Source organism: Pseudophryne corroboree, chromosome 12, assembly GCF_028390025.1.
Source record: "Pseudophryne corroboree isolate aPseCor3 chromosome 12, aPseCor3.hap2, whole genome shotgun sequence".
Lineage (NCBI taxonomy): Eukaryota > Metazoa > Chordata > Amphibia > Anura > Myobatrachidae > Pseudophryne > Pseudophryne corroboree.
The window spans coordinates 6,980,787-7,002,855 of NC_086455.1; the positions used below are offsets into that span (position 1 = coordinate 6,980,787).

At 50.4% G+C, this 22,069-nt stretch overlaps 1 protein-coding gene across 1 annotated transcript in view; it reads left to right on the forward strand.

Annotated features, from left to right (window-relative positions):
• Window positions 1-9,882: 9,882 nt before the first annotated feature.
• Window positions 9,883-22,069, forward strand: part of CHRNB2 (cholinergic receptor nicotinic beta 2 subunit) — an 86,787-nt gene continuing 74,600 nt past the window's right edge. Inside the window, exon 1 of the mRNA XM_063946839.1 lies at window positions 9,883-10,038. The gene's annotated coding sequence lies outside the window, so the exon portion shown is untranslated. The remainder of the gene's footprint in view (window positions 10,039-22,069) is intronic.

Below are 22,069 nucleotides of genomic sequence, written 5' to 3' on the forward strand. Positions count from 1 at the left end.
GAGAGTTTGCCAGCACACACCAAAACGCTATAATTATACAGGGACAACCTTTATATAAGTGTTTTTCCCTTATAGCATCTTAATATATATAATCATATCGCCAAATAAGTGCCCCCCCTCTCTGTTTTAACCCTGTTTCTGTAGTGCAGTGCAGGGGAGAGCCTGGGAGCCTTCCCACCAGCATTTCTGTGAGGGAAAATGGCGCTGTGTGCTGAGGAGAATAGGCCCCGCCCCCTTTTCGGCTGGCTTCTTCTCCCGTTTTTCTGAGACCTGGCAGGGGTTAAATACATCCATATAGCCCCAGGGGCTATATGTGATGTATCTTTTAGCCAGTATAGGTATTTCATTGCTGCCCAGGGCGCCCCCCCCAGCGCCCTGCACCCTCAGTGACCGCTGGTGTGAAGTGTGCTGACAACAATGGCGCACAGCTGCAGTGCTGTGCGCTACCTCATGAAGACTGAAAAGTCTTCTGCCGCCGGTTTCTGGACCTCTTCACTCTTCGGCATCTGCAAGGGGGTCGGCGGTGCGGCTCTGGGACCGGACTCCATGGCTGGGCCTGTGTTCGATCCCTCTGGAGCTAATGGTGTCCAGTAGCCTAAGAAGCCAATCCATCCTGCACGCAGGTGAGTTCACTTCTTCTCCCCTAAGTCCCTCGTAGCAGTGAGCCTGTTGCCAGCAGGACTCACTGAAAATAAAAAACCTAACAAAACTTTTACTCTAAGCAGCTCTTTAGGAGAGCCACCTAGATTGCACCCTTCTCGGCCGGGCACAAAAATCTAACTGAGGCTTGGAGGAGGGTCATAGGGGGAGGAGCCAGTGCACACCACCTGATCCTAAAGCTTTTACTTTTGTGCCCTGTCTCCTGCGGAGCCGCTAATCCCCATGGTCCTGACGGAGTCCCCAGCATCCACTTAGGACGTCAGAGAAATATATGTTTCCAGGACGGCTGGAGTCAGAAAATCTGACTCGCTGTTTATCCTGTATGCACCCAACAAGCTGGGTGCTCCTGCTTCTAAGCAGACTATTGCTCGCTGGATTTGTAGTACAATTCAGCTTGCACATTCTGTGGCAGGCCTGCCACAGCCAAAATCTGTAAATGCCCATTCCACAAGGAAAGTGGGCTCATCTTGGGCGGCTGCCCGAGGGGTCTCGGCTTTACAACTTTGCCGAGCAGCTACTTGGTCAGGGGCAAACACATTTGCAAAATTCTACAAATTTGATACCCTGGCTGAGGAGGACCTAGAGTTCTCTCATTCGGTGCTGCAGAGTCATCCGCACTCTCCCGCCCGTTTGGGAGCTTTGGTATAATCCCCATGGTCCTTACGGAGTTCCCAGCATCCACTAGGATGTCAGAGAAAATAAGAATTTACTCACCGGTAATTCTATTTCTCGTAGTCCGTAGTGGATGCTGGGCGCCCATCCCAAGTGCGGATTGTCTGCAATACTTGTAAATAGTTATTGTAAACTAAAGGGTTATTGTTGAGCCATCTGTTGAGAGGCTCAGTTGTTTTTCATACTGTCAAACTGGATATAGTATCACGAGTTGTACAGTGTGATTGGTGTGGCTGGTATGAGTCTTACCCGGGATTCAAAATCCTTCCTTATTATGTCAGCTCGTCCGGGCACAGTGTCCTAACTGAGGCTTGGAGGAGGGTCATAGTGGGAGGAGCCAGTGCACACCAGGTAGTCATAAATCTTTCTAGAGTGTCCAGCCTCCTTCGGAGCCCGCTATTCCCCATGGTCCTTACGGAGTTCCCAGCATCCACTACGGACTACGAGAAATAGAATTACCGGTGAGTAAATTCTTATTATTGGCGCTACCTAACCGCCTTTTCGACCCATTTGCTTCCAACGTGGTATTCGTTTTAGCCAACTCTATTATCAGTGGTCACCATGCACCCTTCAAGCCTCTATTCTCTACAGCCAAAGAGCGAGCACTGGACTGCCGCGTCCACCCACTGCTCTTGAATTTCTGCTCAAGCGGCTACCAACCAAGATATCCCCTGTTCCTCTGCACTGGCCTGCTGGAGTGCAGCCTCTAGAGCTTCTGACAATGCATCTGCCGTTGGTCATAGGCTGCTCCCAACTACTGTATCCTACCTACAGAACCTGCAACCGGTTTATTTATTGGGAACATCAGCTGACTCCCTAGATTTCTGTGGCTACATGCAGACTGCCAGTATGTTCCAGCATTCATCGTGTCAACGATATTTTCTTCTGCAACTCTTAATGCAACAGTTGTCCTCTTGATATCTGTAGTCTCCACTCCTGTGGAACTTCTGCCTCTGGTTCAGCATCCAGCTGCCGGCTCCATTCACTTTAACTTCTAGTGAGACTTCTACTTTGCTGATGGTTCCTACAGCATCAGCTACTGATGGCTTACGGTCATTAGGTCGACCACTATCGGTTGACATGGTCATTAGGTTGACCGGTACTAGGTCGACATGGAAAAAGGTCTACATGAGTTTTTCACTTTTTTTTTTTCCATTTTTTAACTTTTTCGTACTTTACAACCCACGTGGACTACGATTGGGAATAGTAACCTTGCCCGAAGCATGTGAGGGGACACAGTGCATTCATTGGGATTCCCCGTCACTTTACGAAGAAAACTACACCAAAACAAGTTTTAAAAAAACTCTATCGACCTTTTTCCATGTTGACCTAGTGACCATGTCAACCTAATGCATGTTGACCAACAGTGGTCGACCTAATGACCCATACCTGCTCCTGATAGCAGTTTATTCTACCGCTGTGTGTTCCTTCCACCACAAGAGGGCGTCTGTGGCTCAGCTGCTCCTTATTCTTCTCTTTACCGGAGTATTTTCTCCTGTGATTCCTAGATCCAGTGTGTTTCTTATCTGCAAATATTTCTGCAGCATAAACTTTGACCTCCAGTATCCAAGGGAACCTTCTGCATATCACTACGACTAACAGTGCAGCAACCAGTTATCTACTTGCAAGAGGGCTTTCCTGCAACTGTGACTGCATATGTACGGGGGCCATGGTTACGGGGGTGTAGTATGGCTGACCGGCGGTCAGCTTACCGACACCGGGATCCCGGCAGCATACAGACGCCGGGATGCCGGCGGGGAGGGGCGAGTGCAGCAATCCCCTTGCGGGCTCGGTGGTGACCTGCGGTCGCCACGGGTTCTATTCCCACTCTATGGGTGTCGCGGACACCCACGAGTGGAAATAGTCCCTGTTGGTCGGCATGCCGACCATCGGTAAAGTGAGCCGTCGGGCTCGTGGAGGAGGTCATGTGACTGTCGGTCAGCTGACCGGCGGTCACATGAATACCACCCGGTTACGGACCCTGCTGTTCATTCCTTCATATTGTTTTCCTTTGACTCCTAAGAGGGGGATGCGCTGATCATGACTCAGGACAACAAGCGATCACCTTTTTTGATCTGTACCTTATTCGTTGACATTAGCCGTCATTATGATAAAGAACCCCAAGTCCATTCAAGGAGACCTTGGGTCCTTTTTCAGCCACCAACAAACATTGTAGATCTCCGCGCTCTCTGTAGGCACTTGCACTGATGGGCTCGAACAACAGCGATGAGCTCTGCAAAATTGATGCAGTAGTCTTTGGTCTACTAATGTTCCGGAGTTTGTGGAACCAGCAGTACTGTTCATCTACGTCACTGGCCTTTTCGCCCAGCGGCTCTTTAGGACGTGGCTGCCGAACGCTAAAAGAATACCATCCTTTTTTTTATGTTAGCGCTTTTTCCTGCGTTCTTCTAAGGACTGCAATGCTGAGGAGATCACAGGTGCTCGGTAACCTGCAAATTATGGTTTTCTGCTTTGACTGTGGACTTTTCAACCTGTCAGGCAACCTCATGAGTCATTAGACCGTGGGACAGTTACTCTACTACTTGTTAAATATTGTGATTATTCCAGGACGAAGTACCTTGGCCCAACAGATAGCCCCTTCTGTCTTCGTTCACCCAATTTTGGTGATATGTTCTTCTTTCCTGTCTTGGGTGTGTTTCCTGACCACTAGTCGTGCCTATACCATCCTCTTCCATTTATGTTCTGTTGCCACCACCCAGATCTCAAAATGCCTGTCAATGCTGCTACTCCCCACCCTCCTCCACCGCAGCATTACTCTCAGCCTTCCAACTTTACCATCTTCAAGCAAAACTATTGGCCATGACCATGCTGGTTCTTGATTTACCTACTTTGGTTCAGCCCAGTCATGAACCGTCCTAGCACTAACCAACACGTTACCTCTCTTCACAAGCTTTGCACATTATACCAGGATCCGCACCAGAGGCTGGACTGTACTCTGGGCTAGTGTTGGACGTTGGAAGCCTACCATTGAATGGAGGCTGAGCTTCGATGGTGTTAAATGTCCATCCCTTGGTACAGCTAGTCCTTGATTTGAGTTCTCCTTGCTGTTGAGGCTTTCTCTCCGGTAATGATCTCCATAGGGTCGTGACCAGCTGCCTGTGTCTTGAATAATATTGTACTTAATGCTCATGATATTAATAGCTGCCCAGAAGATGAATAGCTTCCTGCGGAGGTGCAAGACACAGGGTATGGACTATGTAATCAGGTATATGTGGTCTGACATCTGTGTAACGTGTGGCCGTGTGTAAGAGACAGGTCTGCAGCAATGGTGGTAATACCGATTGGGGGTACTGGCGTTTCCAGCAAGAGGAAATGAGATTTATGGCGTGAGAGGAGACATTTCTCCTTCACAGACGACCTTCTGTATGTTCTGCCTTATTAATAAGTAACTATATTCATTTCTCCCATAAAGCTGCTGTGGATGGAAGCGTCTCACCGCAGCAGCTTAGAGGTGTTTCCACGGACGAAGCATTATGTCTGTTTTACTGTCACAAAGGTGACTGCCGCCGGTGGTGACGCAGCAGGGTAATGCCATATCTCATGCCGTGTACAATGACCTATAATCAGGAATATTGTCGTGTGCATCAGACTGGGTGGTTCTGGTGGCATAGGTTTCATCCGATGAGTTTCCTCTTTAGACCTGATATTGGCAGAGAGACGTGTTCATGCCAAGTATAATACAAAGATGGCAGGAAATGTTCTGTGACTATGGAGCCCTTTTATCATTGAATATTTTCAGATAAATCCTCCAAAACACCAAGTTTTGGAGTTAACTGCATATATTTAGCATCCCCTAAAGTATCTCCGAGGTATCATCGATACTTTATGCGATCCCTACTATCCTGCCGGCAGCCACAACCCCAATAGGTTTCTAGGTTTACCAACTTCCATAATGCGAAGCCCCTGCTGCTGAAGATGGAGGTAGCCTATGGGCTACACATTGTGCGCTACCTGTCAGAGGGTTCCCGTGGAATTGGCCACGGCAGGACGGACATCTGAAGATAGCGAGCTATTTTACACATCACAATTCTAGCCAGCAGAGGGTCCCCAGGAAATGTCCGCTGTGCGTGTGGTCAGCAGGATTGCACGTGTGCAGTAGTCCTACTTCCATGCAGAGCATGTTACAGGGATAGCTCCTGCGAGTGCCGTTTTATACATGCCACCGGTTACACTGCGTCCTGCAATGCGATCATGGCCGCTAAAGGCCCGATACACTAGTGCGATATTGCACGTTTTCATGCAGTTGAGACGAGTTCCTGAGACGGATAGCATGAAAAGTGTCACATTGGGGTTCCCCGTCACATTACGGAGAAAACATCAAAAACCTCATGTCGACCTTTTCACCTGTCGACCTAAGTTGGGTTGACCCAACGACCCATACCCTAAAATTGGATGCAAGTCATTGCTGAGATACATCTCCCTAGTGTACGGTGCCCTTAAGTTGCGCCCAGATCGCATTGGAAATGCTATTTTTGATAAATGCTGCCCCCCCTAAGAGCTAACATTCTAATTCATCCCCGCTTGTCCTGTGTTTGAGCCCAGTAGTTCTGATCTGCAGAAAGTGGTCAGGAGGAACCAACCACCAGGAAAGAGGTGCTGCAGCAGTTACACCAGCCATCCAGAAGTCAGTGGTTCCCGGGGCTGGGGGTGACCGTGACTACACTCCCACAGCTATTGCGCGGATGACACTTGCAGTCGTAATGACAGGAGCGCTAATTATCAGCCCGTGACACCAACAATGCATAGCGACCTGGAAGCCACAGGGACTGCGCAGGTAACTTGGCAAAAAATAAAAGCCGCGCTATAACCTGTAACAACTAGATATCTACATTTTATTTTCTAAACTGCTAGCAAATGGCATTCTCTGGTTGCTACAGGTTACAGCAGCTTTTTAGCTGTGGGACAGGTGTCGTAAAAATCCCGTAGGATGAATTTACAACTCTTCAATCTTCTTTTTTTTTAATAGGCAAAAAATGAAACTGACAGGAAAAAAGTAAATGGAGGAGATGCAGGGACGCACTCAGCATAGCGGTTCTGCAGGGACGCACTCAGCATAGCGGTTCTGCAGGGACGCACTCAGCATAGCGGTACTGCAGGGACGCAGCCAGCATAGCGGTACGGCAGGGACGCAGCCAGCATAGCGGTAAGGCAGGGACGCAGCCAGCATAGCGGTAAGGCAGGGACGCAGCCAGCATAGCGGTAAGGCAGGGTCGCAGCCAGCATAGCGGTAATGCAGGGACGCACTCAGCATAGCGGTAATGCAGGGACGCCTATTCTCTTTATAAGAGAGCTGATTGCTGTGTTATACACAGAATGTACACACAAGTATTGCTGCAGTCTACACCACTGGCTGTCCATTATACTGCACTGCCTCCTACAACATGTATATGGGGGGCACTTACTATATATACTGTGCTTCCTCCTCTAACATGTATGTGAGGGGCACTTACTATATACACTGTGCTTCCTCCTCTAACATGTATGTGAGGGGCACTTACTATATACACTGTGCTTCCTTCTCTAACATGTATGTGGGGGGTACTTCCTATATACACTGTGCTTCCTCCTCTAACATGTATGTGAGGGGCACTTACTATATACACTGTGCTTCCTCCTCTAACATGTATGTGAGGGGCACTTACTATATATACACTGTGCTTCCTCTAACATGTATGTGGGGGCAGTTACTATACATTACTTCCTCCTATGACACATATGTAGGGTACAGTTATTATAATGCTACCTCCTATGACATGTATGTAGGGGACAGTTATTACACACTATGCGGTTTCCTGGGACACGTATGTGGGGGACGGTTGTTACACACTGTGCTGCCTCCTGGGACACGTATGTGGGGGATGGTTATTACACACTGTGCTGCCTCCTGGGACACGTATGTGGGGGACGGTTGTTACACACTGTGCTGCCTCCTGGGACACGTATGTGGGGGACGGTTGTTACACACTGTGCTGTCTCCTGGGACACGTATGTGGGGGACGGTTGTTACACACTGTGCTGCCTCCTGGGACACGTATGTGGGGGATGGTTATTACACACTGTGCTGCCTCCTGGGACACGTATGTGGGGGACGGTTGTTACACACTGTGCTGCCTCCTGGGACACGTATGTGGGGGACGGTTGTTACACACTGTGCTGTCTCCTGGGACACGTATGTGGGGGATGGTTATTACACACTGTGCTGCCTCCTGGGACACGTATGTGGGGGACGGTTGTTACACACTGTGCTGTCTCCTGGGACACGTATGTGGGGGACGGTTGTTACACACTGTGCTGCCCCCTGGGACACGTATGTGGGGGACGGTTGTTACACACTGTGCTGTCTCCTGGGACACGTATGTGGGGGACGGTTGTTACACACTGTGCTGCCCCCTGGGACACGTATGTGGGGGATGGTTATTACACACTGTGCTGCCTCCTGGGACACGTATGTGGGGGACGGTTGTTACACACTGTGCTGTCTCCTGGGACACGTATGTGGGGGATGGTTATTACACACTGTGCTGCCTCCTGGGACACGTATGTGGGGGACGGTTGTTACACACTGTGCTGTCTCCTGGGACACGTATGTGGGGGACGGTTGTTACACACTGTGCTGCCCCCTGGGACACGTATGTGGGGGATGGTTATTACACACTGTGCTGCCTCCTGGGACACGTATGTGGGGGACGGTTGTTACACACTGTGCTGTCTCCTGGGACACGTATGTGGGGGACGGTTGTTACACACTGTGCTGCCTCCTGGGACACGTATGTGGGGGATGGTTATTACACACTGTGTGCCTCCTATCACATGTACATAGTGTACAGTTACTACAGAAGTTGTTTCGCCTTCCAAATAACTGAATTCTAATAACACTCCTGCCAGTGTAATGGGCTTCAGATTGTATAATGTTTTATCCAGAAATCTTTCTGTAATGGTTTCACGAGAAGAGCGGAGTACAGGACAGTGTGATGTGTGTGAGGGGAGGGCAGAGATCTGTCGCTGCAGCGGCCACATAGGAGTCACCGGATAATGGCAGGGAAGCTCATCTATCATTCTATCCTGTAATATAAGGAAACACATAATAGCGGCTGCTGCTCTCGGGATCAGGGTGTAGCGCTGCATCAGTGACCGGGGATGTGTGACAAGGGTGTACTAACTGAGAGAGGATAGTGACGTGTCTAGACAATGGATGCTGGGGGCGATACACATTATACCAGGAAGCATGTATCTGCTCTCCTAGTATACCAAGTCCAGGACCAGTCTCTGGGTAAATGAGAAGCAGTGGCGTAACTACTGCCCCCGCAGTCCTCGCGGTGGCTTGGGGGCGAGGGGCTGCGGGGGCGCCACTGATTACAGCAGACTGACATGCGGACGAGCGCCCGCATGTCAGTCTGCTTTTCCTTCCCGCCGCCGCTTGTTGGAGGGACACGGACGGCACAGCGTGTGCCTCTCCTGTGTCCCTCCTGCATCATCTCCGGCGGCCGCGGGTCTAATAGGGGGAAGTGCCGTCCGTGAGCTCTAATTGGCTCACGGACGGCACTTCCCCCTATTAGACCCGCGGCCGCCGGAGATAATGCAGCAGGAGGGACACAGGAGACGCTGTGCCCTCCGTGTCCCTCCAATAAGCGGCGACGGCGGCACTGGGGGGAATATCTGGTACTGGGGGGGGGGGGATGTCTGGCACTGGGGCATATATGGCACTGGGGGGGAGATGTCTGGCACTAGGGGGGATATCTGGCACTGGGGCATATATGGCACTGGGGGGGGGGGGATGTCTGGCACTGGGGGGGATATCTGGCACTAGGGGGGATATCTGGCACTGGGGCATATATGGCACTGGGGGGGGGGATGTCTGGCACTGGGGGGGATATCTGGCACTGGGGGGGATGTCTGGCACTGGGGCATATATGGCACTGGGGGGGAGATGTCTGGCACTAGGGGGGATATCTGGCACTGGGGCATATATGGCACTGGGGGGGGGGGGGATATCTGGCACTGGGGGGGGGATGTCTGGCACTGGGGGGGATATCTGGCACTGGGGGGGGGATGTCTGGCACTGGGGCATATATGGCACTGGGGGGGATGTCTGGCACTGGGGCATATATGGCACTGGGGGGGGATGTCTGGCACTGGGGGGGGATGTCTGGCACTGGGGGGGATATCTGGCACTGGGGGGGGGGGATGTCTGGCACTGGGGCATATATGGCACTGGGGGGGGGATGTCTGGCACTGGGGGGGGGATGTCTGGCACTAGGGGATATCTGGCACTGGGGGAATATCTGGCACTGGGGGCATATGTGGCACTGGGGGGGAATATATGGCACTGGCGGCATATCTGGCACGGGGGGAATATCTGTCACTGGGGGCATATGTGGCACTGGGGGGGAATATCTGTCACTGGGGGCATATGTGGCACTGGGGGGGGGGTATATGTGTACCTGGCACATGGGGGGGGCTATATTTGGCACCGGGGGCATGTGAGTACCTGGCACCGTGGGGGAATATCTGGCACTGGGGTCATATGTGGCACTGGGAGCACAGCCCTAGCAACAAGGACTACCTCCTAGCAACGAGCATGACACCCAGTGCATGAAACACCTGACAACGAGCATGACACCCAGTGCATGAAACACCTGGCAACGAGCATGACACCCAGTGCATGAAACCCCTGACAACGAGAAGGTAAATGAAAAGTAATTAGAAGCCTTACTGTAGGACTTAATGTGTAATGGGCATTACGGTGTGTGGCATAATGTATCACGGACATTGCGGTGTGTGTCATAATGTGTCACAGGCATTACGGTGTATGGTATACTATATCGCGGGCATTGTGATATGTGGTATAATGTCTCAGGGTCATTGCAGTGTGTGGCATAATGTATCACGGACATTGCGGTGTGTGTCATAATGTGTCAGGCATTACGGTGTGTGGTATACTATATCACGGGCATTGTGGTATGTGGTATAATGTCTCAGGGTCATTGCAGTGTGGCATAATACATAACGGGCATTGCGGTGTGTGGCATAGGGTATAACGGGCAGGGCATTGCGGTATGTGTCACAGGCATTACGGTGTATGGTATACTATATCACGGGCATTGTGGTATAATGTCTCAAGGTCATTGCGGTGTGTGTCATAATGTGTCACAGGCATTGTATGTGCTATAATGTATCAGGGGCATTGCAGTGCATAGCATAATGTATAACGGGCATTGCGATTCCTGTCATAATGTGTCGGGGGCATTACGGTGTGTGGCATAATGTGTCACAGGCATTACGGTGTGTGGCATAATGTGTCACAGGCATTACGGTGTGTGGCATAATGTGTCGGGGGCATTATGGTGTGTGGCATAATGTGTCATGTGCATTATTGTGTGTGGAATAATGTCTAAGGGCCATTGCAGTATGTGGCATAATGTATACTGGGCATTACTATAAGGAGGAAAAATGACAAATAATGTAAGGGGCATGAATCAGGATTATTTTTCTTTCCTGTGGTGGCTAACGTCTGGGCGTGCAGGTTGCAAAACTGGGGTATAAGGTAGTCTTTTCCTGCAATACCACGCCCCTTTATGAGAAACCACGCCCATCCCAACAAAACCACGCCCCTTTTTTTGCAGCGCGCGACTTTGGCGCGCGCATATTTATCCCTTTCTTGCTCCCAATTATGCGGCGGGTGGGGGGGGGGGGGGGGGGCGCCAAAGAATTTTTTGGCTTGGGGGAGAAAAATTTCTAGTTACGCCACTGATGAGAAGATATCCATGTAGTCAGAGAGTCCTGTACAACGTGATCTAATGAAACACTGCCATGTTCCTCATTCTATATCATTGCAACACAACATGAGACATGGCACTGCTCTGCTGGGTCCCCGTACCGCTGCGTAGTCCCCGGGAGCCTGCACTGTACACAGCTGCGTCACCACCGTGACAGTAAAACAGACATAATGCTTCGTCCGTGGAGACACCTCTAAGCTGCTGCGGTGAGACGCTTCTATCCACAGCAGCTGTATGGGAGAAATGATTATAGTTACTTATTAATGAGGCAGAACATACAGAAGGTCGTCTGTGAAGGAGAAATGTCTCCTCTCACGCCATAAATCCCATTTCCTCTTGCTGGAAACGCCGGTACCCCCAATCAGGATTACCGCCATTGCTGCAGACCTGTCTCTGACACACGGCCGCACGTTACGCAGATGTCTGCACAGATTACATATACCTGGTTACATCCCCTGTGTCTTACACCTCCGCAGGAAGCTATTCATCTTCTGGACAGCTATGAATATTCATGAGCATTACTGAGTCATTAATCACCGTCATTTTCTTTTTTTTTTCTTTGTCACATTATTGCTAGTGTCCAGCTGCTGGAATCATTGCATAACATGGGTGGAACTGGGAAAGCGAGGATAAGGGAGTGCAGGGAATTCTCCTGATTCAACTCCTACCTTTCTGAACATTCCTTCTCTCTCTTCAGCTGGCATCCCCTTCTCCACTCCCTCTGAGGTTCCTCCAGCCTCTGGCCCTCATTCCGAGTTGTTCGCTCGCTAGCTGCTTTTAGCTGCATTGCACACGCTAGGCCGCCGCCCTCTGGGAGTGTATCTTAGGTTAGCAGAAGTACGAACGAAAGATTAGCAGAATTGCAAATAGAAATTTCTTAGCAGTTTCTGAGTAGCTCGAGACTTACTCCTACACTGCGATCAGTTCAGTCAGTTTCGTTCCCGGTTTGACGTCACAAACACACCCAGCGTTCGCCCAGACACTCCCCCGTTTCTCCAGACACTCCCACGTTTTTCCCTGACACGCCTGCGTTTTTCCGCACACTCCCAGAAAACGGTCAGTTTCCGCCCAGAAACACCCACTTCCTGTCAATCACACTACGATCAGCAGAATGATGAAAAAACCTCGTTAGGCCGTGAGTAAAATAACAAACTTTTGTGCAAATTTACTTGGTGCAGGCGCACTGCGAACATTGCGCATGTGCAGTTTGCGACTAATCGCTCCGTAGCGGAAAAAAAATAACGAGCGAACAACTCTGAATGAGGGCCTCTGTTCTTAGCCTTCCACTTCTCCCTCATACTCTTCTCTCAGTGAACTAATGCGCTCCTTTGGCCTCCACTGCCGCCTCTATGTAGAAGTATCTAGCTGTCCCCTGACCTTGACTCATCAGGCGGAACCCAGCTGCCTCTACCTGGTTGTGTCTCAAGATCATGGTCTGTCATCCTCCCCATCAAAGGCTTTCTCCCACATGGTGCCTATATCTCTATCTCCACCGTTCCCCAGGTCTGCTGCTTGGGTGTCATTCTCCGCTCCATCCTCAGAGTTGCGCTACACGTATAGTCCTTGTGCTTTCTTGCCGCCTCCACCTTAGATAAGGGTTATATTAACCTACATCCATTCTCTCAATCCCTGTCATGGCTACTGCAACCTTCTACTATGTGACCTACTCACCCGTCTTTCCACTCTACATGCCCCTGAATGGCCACTCTCTCTTCCGCTTTACATTCTTTGCACCACTATGGAAATCCATGTGCTCGATCTCAATTCCCACCAAGATTCTGTTCTAGCTACTTGCCCTTACTAGCTCCTTTTCTTTATAAATCTTTGACCTCGTTATGAGATATTCTTAGATCTGCCTCCTCCATGATAACTATCCCACTTACGAAACTTCTCCAGTGCTGCTGTTCCTCACTTATGGTGCTCCTTCCCACAGCTGCCAGACTCTCCCCCAACCTTCGTTTTCTCAAGCACTGTCTGAAAACCCACCTCTTCACTGTATCCTATTATACCTCCGTTTCTGGGTGCACTGCCAGCTCCAGAACCGCCTCCACTCCGAGTCCCACTAGCCTCTATCGTCTCAGCATTTCACTCTTTTAGATTGTAAGCTCCCACGCGATGGTTCCTCTGTACCCTGTGGGTGTGGTTCATTTTATCGACCGTATCTAGGTCGACAATGTTTAGGTCGACCACTATAGGTCGACAGTCACTAGGTCGACATGGATGGAAGGTCGACAGGGTTTCTAGGTCGACAGGTCTAAAGGTCGACATGAGGGGGGGGGGGGTTTGATGTCGTTTTCTTCGTAGAGTGACCGGGATCCCAAATTAGTGCACCGCGTCCCCTCGCTTCGCTCGCCATGCTTCGGGCATGGTGCCTTCGCTCCGCTACCGCTTCGCTCTGCACACTTTACCGTTCCAATCGTAGTCCACGTGGATCGTTAAGTATAAAAAATCCAAAAAAAAATAAAAAATGTGAAAAACTCATGTCGACCTAGAAACCCTGTCGACCTTCCATCCATGTCGACCTAGTGACTGTCGACCTAAACATTGTCGACCTAGACACTGTCGATCTTCAGACCGGATCCCGTACCCTGTATCTCATGTCTACAACTCTTTCAGCACCTGCGTCTGAACTGATTACGTGCGACTGCATTTTACATGATCTGTTACTCTGACTCTCCGGCGTTGCAGAGTTTGCTTTAATCTGGCCAGTGCATGGTAGTCAATGAAAGTGAGTGTCTGTTTGTCGTGGTGTAGTGTAAATCTTACACCATAATGCATTGTTGGTGAAGGACGTCTCCCTACTTCTAAGCACTTTCCTGCTAATCCCGAGAAGTACATAAGGTGGTGACGGGATTGCAGGCTTCTGAGGTCAGGCACGTCTCCTGCACCAAGGAGCACCAAGGATTGGGCACAGATAGGCTTTGTATGGAGGAGAGGTGTCTAGGGATGGCCAATCAGAGATCCTGTATCTTTTGGATTGCCACGCCATCGGTTTTTCTGTATTTAATTAAGAGAAAAATGTACAAAATATTACTTTCGTGCATGCGCAGTCGGGTAGCAGGGGTAAAATCGCACACATGTAGTTCGGGATTTAGCATCACGATTTTAGGATTGATCCTATTGATCCATCTGAGCTCCAACGTCAATGTACCAGCCATGAAGACCGATATTTCTGCACGTTGGATCTGCGGCGCCCATCCCTAGTGGGGGCACATAGATTCGGCTGACTCTGAGTATGGGCAGAATTCCATATACATTGCTAAACATGGAATTTCTGAATCAGTTATTTGGTCTCCCCAGGTGACTGACTTTATACTGATAATCTGTGGTGGTACGTGTGATATTCCTGCTGATACAGGTGAATGCTGTAAATATGTATACTGTATATTCATGCATTACGCTTGTGCGACGTCTCTCCCATTAATGTTTGTTTATATCAGGCAGGGTCGTGTCAGGGGATCATACAGCGGACAGTATATGCTATTTATATGAGACCTTGCTGTACGTCCCCAGAGCAGAGGCTGAGCCTGTGGCCGCAGTCCCCTCCTGATCACCGAGAGGCTTCCTCCTGACCTCCAGCCACAGTGGCAATGACACTCGTTTGTGGATATCGGTGATCGCTCGGTGAGTGCAGGAAGGATTGAGGTCAGTCTGACAGGATCACTGGCTCTGTCACTCACAGGCCTGGTGAGGTGGGGGCCCCGGGGACCCGCTGTACCTGAAAGCTGAGAGAGAGTGTGAAAGGTTACTGTGTTAGCAGATGGGAAGGTTGGGAGTCTGCAGACAAATGCACATTTCCCAATCCACAGTCTGTTTGCGTAGGATATTTATCAACCAATACTTTTGGCTATGTCCCAGAAAACACCCATGCGCAGCGGCAGTGCCCCTCCACCTGCTGAAAGCGGCCCACAAGTGGGGGAACATGGGCTGCCTGTTGCCACAGTGCGGCTGTATACGTGTGCCGCCTCCCTGCTTTCTCTTGGCCCACCTCACCTGGCCTCAGTGTGACTACCTTGCTCCATCGGTGGGACAGTGCACATTCTAGTAAAGGACCAGTAACAGCCAGTTCAGGAAGCGATCAGGGGCCCGCGTAGGTTCCAAGCCCTGCCTGGCCCACAGGTTACCATCTACCGTGAGCCATCCGTGCCCAACGCCTTCCCACAACTCTTTGTTTTGTTTTTTGGTCGCTTTCCTATAGTTTGTGCTTTGTCTATCTACCACTCTCTGGGGTACATTTTACTAAATGTCAATTTGTCAAAGTTTTAACCAATGACTTTAAAGCAGCAACAGAAATAAGTGGTAAGCACCCTGATTTAGTATTTATTACAGTTGCTTCTTTAAATACAGAAGTTCTCATTTGTACGCAGCATATCTGAGAAATTATGCAGAGACGCAGGAGCCTTCTTTTGTACTGAGACGATTGGATCCGCCGCTTGCAGATAAAGATGCCGCATCTGTTGCACCATCGCACATCTGAGCAGCTGTACTCCGGGTCCAAAACCGCTGCATCTGAAGACACAGTCGCTGTTTTTGACACTCACAAAACAGTAGTGTTATGCCTGCATTTTTGTCACCACACACACACAAAACATTCCCTATCTGTCAGTCACCCTGCGTCTAAATACGCATTGCAACTGTGGTGCATGTGCAGTAGACAAAACATTGTCCATTTACAAAATAATCTGGACTGCATCCACCTCCCTACAGGCAGGGCCAAGGGCCCCAAGAGTATAAGGGCACTAGGCTGATAGTTGAGCGTCCTCTTATTCCAGGGGTACCAGATTTTTTTTAAAACAGCCCTGGAGAAATGGAAATATCTGACTTCAAGCAGTGGTCCCCATCCAAGCCTGATAATTGATCTTCCCAGCCAGAGGGTATAATCCAAAAGCCGGGACTCTCCCCTTTCTGTGGACACTGGCAGCTTGTCTCTACTATCCCCAGCTATCTCCAGCTCCACACGCCGGGTATGTAGTTTTAGATTTTCGTCAGTGGATTGCTCTGGCTCCTGAGAGGTGTCCCCAGTACCTCTTTAGAGGTGTCCCCAGCACCTACTGGGAGGTGTCCGCAGTACCTCCTGAGAGGTGTCCGCAGTTCCTCTTGAGAGGTGTGCCAAGTACCTCCTGAAAGGTGTCCCCAGTACCTCCTGAGAGGTGTCCCCAGTACCTCCTGAGAGGTGTTCCCAGTACCTCCTGAGAGGTGTCCCCAGTACCTCCTGAAAGGTGGAACACTCTAGTTTCTCTGACGTCCTAGTGGATGCTGGGACTCCGTCAGGACCATGGGGATTAGCGGCTCCGCAGGAGACAGGGCACAAAAATAAAAGCTTTAGGACTAGGTGGTGTGCACTGGCTCCTCCCCCTATGACCCTCCTCCAAGCCTCAGTTAGGTTTTTGTGCCCGTCCGAGCAGGGTGCAATCTAGGTGGCTCTCCTAAAGAGCTGCTTAGAAAAAGTTATTAGGTTTTTTATTTTCAGTGAGTCCTGCTGGCAACAGGCTCACTGCAACGAGGGACTTAGGGGAGAAGAAGTGAACTCACCTGCGTGCAGGATGGATTGGCTTCTTAGGCTACTGGACACCATTAGCTCCAGAGGGATCGAACACAGGCCCAGCCATGGAGTCCGGTCCCGGAGCCGCGCCGCCGACCCCCTTGCAGATGCCGAAAAGTGAAGAGGTCCAGAAACCGGCGGCAGAAGACTTTTCAGTCTTCATGAGGTAGCGCACAGCACTGCAGCTGTGCGCCATTGTTGTCAGCACACTTCACACCAGCGGTCACTGAGGGTGCAGGGCGCTGGGGGGGGGGCGCCCTGGGCAGCAATGATAATACCTTGTTCTGGCTAAAAATACATCACATATAGCCCCTGGGGCTATATGGATGTATTTAACCCCTGCCAGGTCTCACAAACACCGGGAGAAGAGCCCGCCGAAATAGGGGGCGGGGCCTATCTCCTCAGCACACAGCGCCATTTTCCTGCACAGCTCCGCTGCGAGGAAGGCTCCCAGGACTCTCCCCTGCACTGCACTACAGAAACAGGGTAAAAAAACAGAGAGGGGGGGCACTTTTTTGGCGATATTGATATATTAAGCTGCTATAAAGGAAACAACACTTCTGTAGGGTTGTTCCTATATATTTATAGCGCTTGGGTGTGTGCTGGCAAACTCTCCCTCTGTCTCCCCAAAGGGCTAGTGGGGTCCTGTCTTCGATAAGAGCATTCCCTGTGTGTCTGCTGTGTGTCGGTACGTGTGTGTCGACATGTATGAGGACGATGTTGGTGTGGAGGCGGAGCAATTGCCGGTAATGGTGATGTCACCCCCTAGGGAGTCGACACCGTAATGGATGGCTTTGTTTATGGAATTACGTGATAATGTCAGCACGTTACAAAAATCAGTTGACGACATGAGAAGGCCGGCAAACCAGTTAGTACCTGTCCAGGCGTCTCAGACACCGTCAGGGGCTGTAAAACGCCCTTTACCTCAGTCGGTCGACACAGACCCAGACACGGACACCGAATCTAGTGTCGACGGTGAAGAAACAAACGTATTTTCCAGTAGGGCCACACGTTATATGATCACGGCAATGAAGGAGGCTTTGCATATCTCTGATACTGCAAGTCCCACAAAAAGGGGTATTATGTGGGGTCTGAAAAAACTACCTGTAGTTTTTCCTGAATCAGAGGAATTGAATGAAGTGTGTGATGAAGCGTGGGTTAACCCCGATAGAAAACTGCTAATTTCAAAGAAGTTATTGGCATTATATCCTTTCCCGCCAGAGGTTAGGGCGCGCTGGGAAACACCCCCTAGGGTGGATAAGGCACTCACACGCTTATCAAAACAAGTGGCGTTACCGTCTCCTGAAACGGCCGCCCTCAAGGATCCAGCTGATAGGAGGCTGGAAACTACCCTGAAAAGTATATACACTCATTCTGGTGTTATACTGCGACCAGCCATCGCCTCAGCCTGGATGTGCAGTGCTGGAGTGGTCTGGTCGGATTCCCTGACTGAAAATATTGATACCCTGGATAGGGACAGTATTTTATTGACTATAGAGCAATTAAAGGATGCTTTTCTTTATATGCGAGATGCTCAGAGGGATATTTGCACTCTGGCATCGAGAGTAAGTGCGATGTCCATATCTGCCAGAAGAAGTTTATGGACGCGACAGTGGTCAGGTGATGCGGATTCCAAACGGCATATGGAAGTATTGCCGTATAAAGGGGAGGAATTATTTGGGGTCGGTCTATCGGATTTGGTGGCCACGGCAACAGCCGGGAAATCCACCTTTTTACCTCAGGTCCCCTCCCAACAGAAAAAGACACCGTCTTTTCAGCCGCAGTCCTTTCGTTCCTATAAGAACAAGCGGGCAAAAGGACAGTCATATCTGCCCCGAGGCAAAGGAAAGGGTAAGAGAGTGCACCAAGCAGCTCCCTCCCAGGAGCAGAAGCCCTCCCCGGCTTCTGCAAAGCCCTCAGCATGACGTTGGGGCTTTACAAGCGGACTCAGGGGCGGTGGGGGGTCGACTCAAGAATTTCAGCGCACAGTGGGCTCACTCACAGGTGGACCCCTGGATCCTGCAGGTAGTATCTCAGGGTTACAGGTTGGAATTCGAGAAGTCTCCCCCTCGCCGGTTCCTAAAGTCTGCTCTGCCAACGTCTCCCTCAGACAGGGCGACGGTATTGGAAGCCATTCACAAGCTGTATTCTCAGCAGGTGATAGTCAAGGTACCCCTCCTACAACAGGGAAAGGGGTATTATTCCACACTATTTGTGGTACCGAAGCCGGACGGCTCGGTAAGACCTATTCTAAATCTGAAATCTTTGAACCTGTACATACAAAAATTCAAGTTCAAGATGGAGTCACTCAGAGCAGTGATAGCACTGGCGTGCGCAGCACATTTTATTAGGGGGTGCACCATCGGGGGGGGGAGGGGGGGTCTATCACCGCCTTTTGGGCGTGTTTAGTACCATCTATTGATGGTCAACACATATAAAATATCCATCTTTGTACCAATCCTAATAAAGCAGATACATTGTCAGATGTTGTGGTGTGCACCAAACAAACACCCCTGAATGCACTCACTGCAATTACACTGCTCCTCCTCAGCCTGGTCTGGCTCCCCCTCTCTTTCCCCTGCAAGCTGCAGCAGCTTACTTACAAGTCAGTCACTCACTGACACTGACAGTCGCAGACTAGTATTGATGCTGCTGGAAAAATTAGTGACGTCTCAATGCTGCTGCCGGCCGTCTGCTAGTATTGAATTTGTCTTCCTAGGAGGAATGCTGGCTGCATGCTGCTCCTCATCAGTGGCTGGCATTGGCATAGCATAGAAGGAGAGAGGTGGGCATGTGGTGGGTGTGACGGGTGGGTGTGCGAGCAGCATGACGTAATCACGTCACATCACACTGTTTCTCTATCGTCCTAGTGGATGCTGGGGTTCCTGAAAGGACCATGGGGAATAGCGGCTCCGCAGGAGACAGGGCACAAAAAGTAAAGCTTTTTCCGATCAGGTGGTGTGCACTAGCTCCTCCCCCTATGACCCTCCTCCAGACTCCAGTTAGATTTTTGTGCCCGGCCGAGAAGGGTGCAATCTAGGTGGCTCTCCTAAAGAGCTGCTTAGAAAAAGTTTAGCTAGGTTTTTTATTTTACAGTGATTCCTGCTGGCAACAGGATCACTGCAGCGAGGGACTGAGGGGAGAAGGAGTCAACTCACCTGCGTGCAGGATGGATTGGCTTCTTGGCTACTGGACATCAAGCTCCAGAGGGACGATCACGGGTACAGCCTGGATGGTCACCGGAGCCACGCCGCCGGCCCCCTTGCAGATGCTGAAGACAGAAGAGGTCCAGAATCGGCGGCTGAAGACTCCTGCAGTCTTCAAAAGGTAGCGCACAGCACTGCAGCTGTGCGCCATTTTCCTCTCAGCACACTTCACACGGCAGTCACTGAGGGTGCAGGGCGCTGGGAGGGGGGCGCCCTGGGAGGCAAAATGATTACCTATAAAGGCTAAAAATACCTCACATATAGCCCTAGAGGCTATATGGAGATATTTAACCCCTGCCTGATTTCTCTAAATAGCGGGAGACGAGCCCGCCAGAAAAGGGGCGGGGCCTATCTCCTCAGCACACGGCGCCATTTCCTCTCACAGTTCCGCTGGTCAGGACGGCTCCCAAGTCTCTCCCCTGCACTGCACTACAGAAACAGGGTAAAACAGAGAGGGGGGGGCACATTTATGGCGATAATTTGATATAACAAAGCAGCTATAAGGGAGCACTTATTATAAGGCTATCCCTGATATATATATAGCGCTTTTGGTGTGTGCTGGCAAACTCTCCCTCTGTCTCCCCAAAGGGCTAGTGGGTCCTGTCTTCGTTAGGAGCATTCCCTGTGTGTCTGCTGTGTGTCGGTACGTGTGTGTCGACATGTATGAGGACGATATTGGTGTGGAGGCGGAGCAATTGCCAAATATGAGGATGTCACCCCCTAGGGAGTCGACACCGGAATGGATGCCTTTATTTATGGAACTACGGGATAATGTCAACACGCTAAAGCAGTCGTTTGACGACATGAGGCGGCCGGACAATCAATTAGTGCCTGTCCAGGCGACTCAAACACCGTCAGGGGCTGTGAAACGCCCTTTGCCTCAGTCGGTCGACACAGACCCAGACACAGGCGATGACTCCAGTGGTGACGGTGACGAATCAACCGTATTTTCCAGTAGGGCCACACGTTATATGATTTTGGCAATGAAGGAGGCGTTACATTTAGCTGATACTACAGGTACCACTAAACAGGGTATTATGTGGGGTATGAAAAAACTACCTATAGTTTTTCCTGAATCAGAAGAATTAAATGACGTGTGTAATGAAGCGTGGGTTGCCCCTGATAAAAAACTGATAATTTCAAAGAAATTATTGGCATTATACCCTTTCCCGCCAGAGGTTAGGGAGCGCTGGGAAACACCTCCTAGGGTGGACAAGGCGCTAACACGCTTATCTAAACAAGTGGCGTTACCCTCTCCTGAGACGGCCGCACTTAAAGATCCATCAGATAGGAGGATGGAAAATATCCAAAAAAGTATATACACACATGCAGGTGTTATACTACGACCAGCTGTAGCGACTGCCTGGATGGGCAGTGCTGGGGTAGTTTGGTCAGAGTCCCTGATTGAAAATATTGATACCCTGGACAGGGACAATATTTTACTGTCGTTAGAACAAATAAAGGATGCATTTCTTTATATGCGTGATGCACAGAGGGATATCTGCACACTGGCATCACGGGTAAGTGCTATGTCCATTTCGGCCAGAAGAGCTTTATGGACGCGACAGTGGTCAGGTGATGCGGATTCAAAACGGCATATGGAAGTTTTGCCGTATAAAGGGGAGGAGTTATTTGGAGTCGGTCTATCAGATTTGGTGGCCACGGCTACAGCCGGGAAATCCACCTTTCTACCTCAAGTCACTCCCCCACAGAAAAAGGCACCGACTTTTCAACCGCAGCCCTTTCGTTCCTTTAAAAATAAGAGAGCAAAGGGCTATTCATATCTGCCACGAGGCAAAGGTCGAGGGAAGAGACAGCAACACGCAGCTCCTTCCCAGGAACAGAAGCCCTCCCCGGCTTCTACAAAAGCCTCAGCATGACGCTGGGGCTTCTCAAGCGGACTCGGGGATGGTGGGCGGTCGTCTCAAAAATTACAGCGTGCAGTGGGCTCACTCGCAGGTAGATCCCTGGATCCTGCAGATAATATCTCAAGGGTACAGGTTGGAATTAGAGACGGATCCACCTCGCCGTTTCCTGAAGTCTGCTTTACCAACGTCCCCCTCCGAAAGGGAGACGGTTTTGGAAGCCATTCACAAGCTGTACTCTCAGCAGGTGATAGTCAAGGTACCTTTTCTACAACAAGGGAAGGGGTATTATTCCACTCTTTTTGTGGTACCGAAGCCGGATGGCTC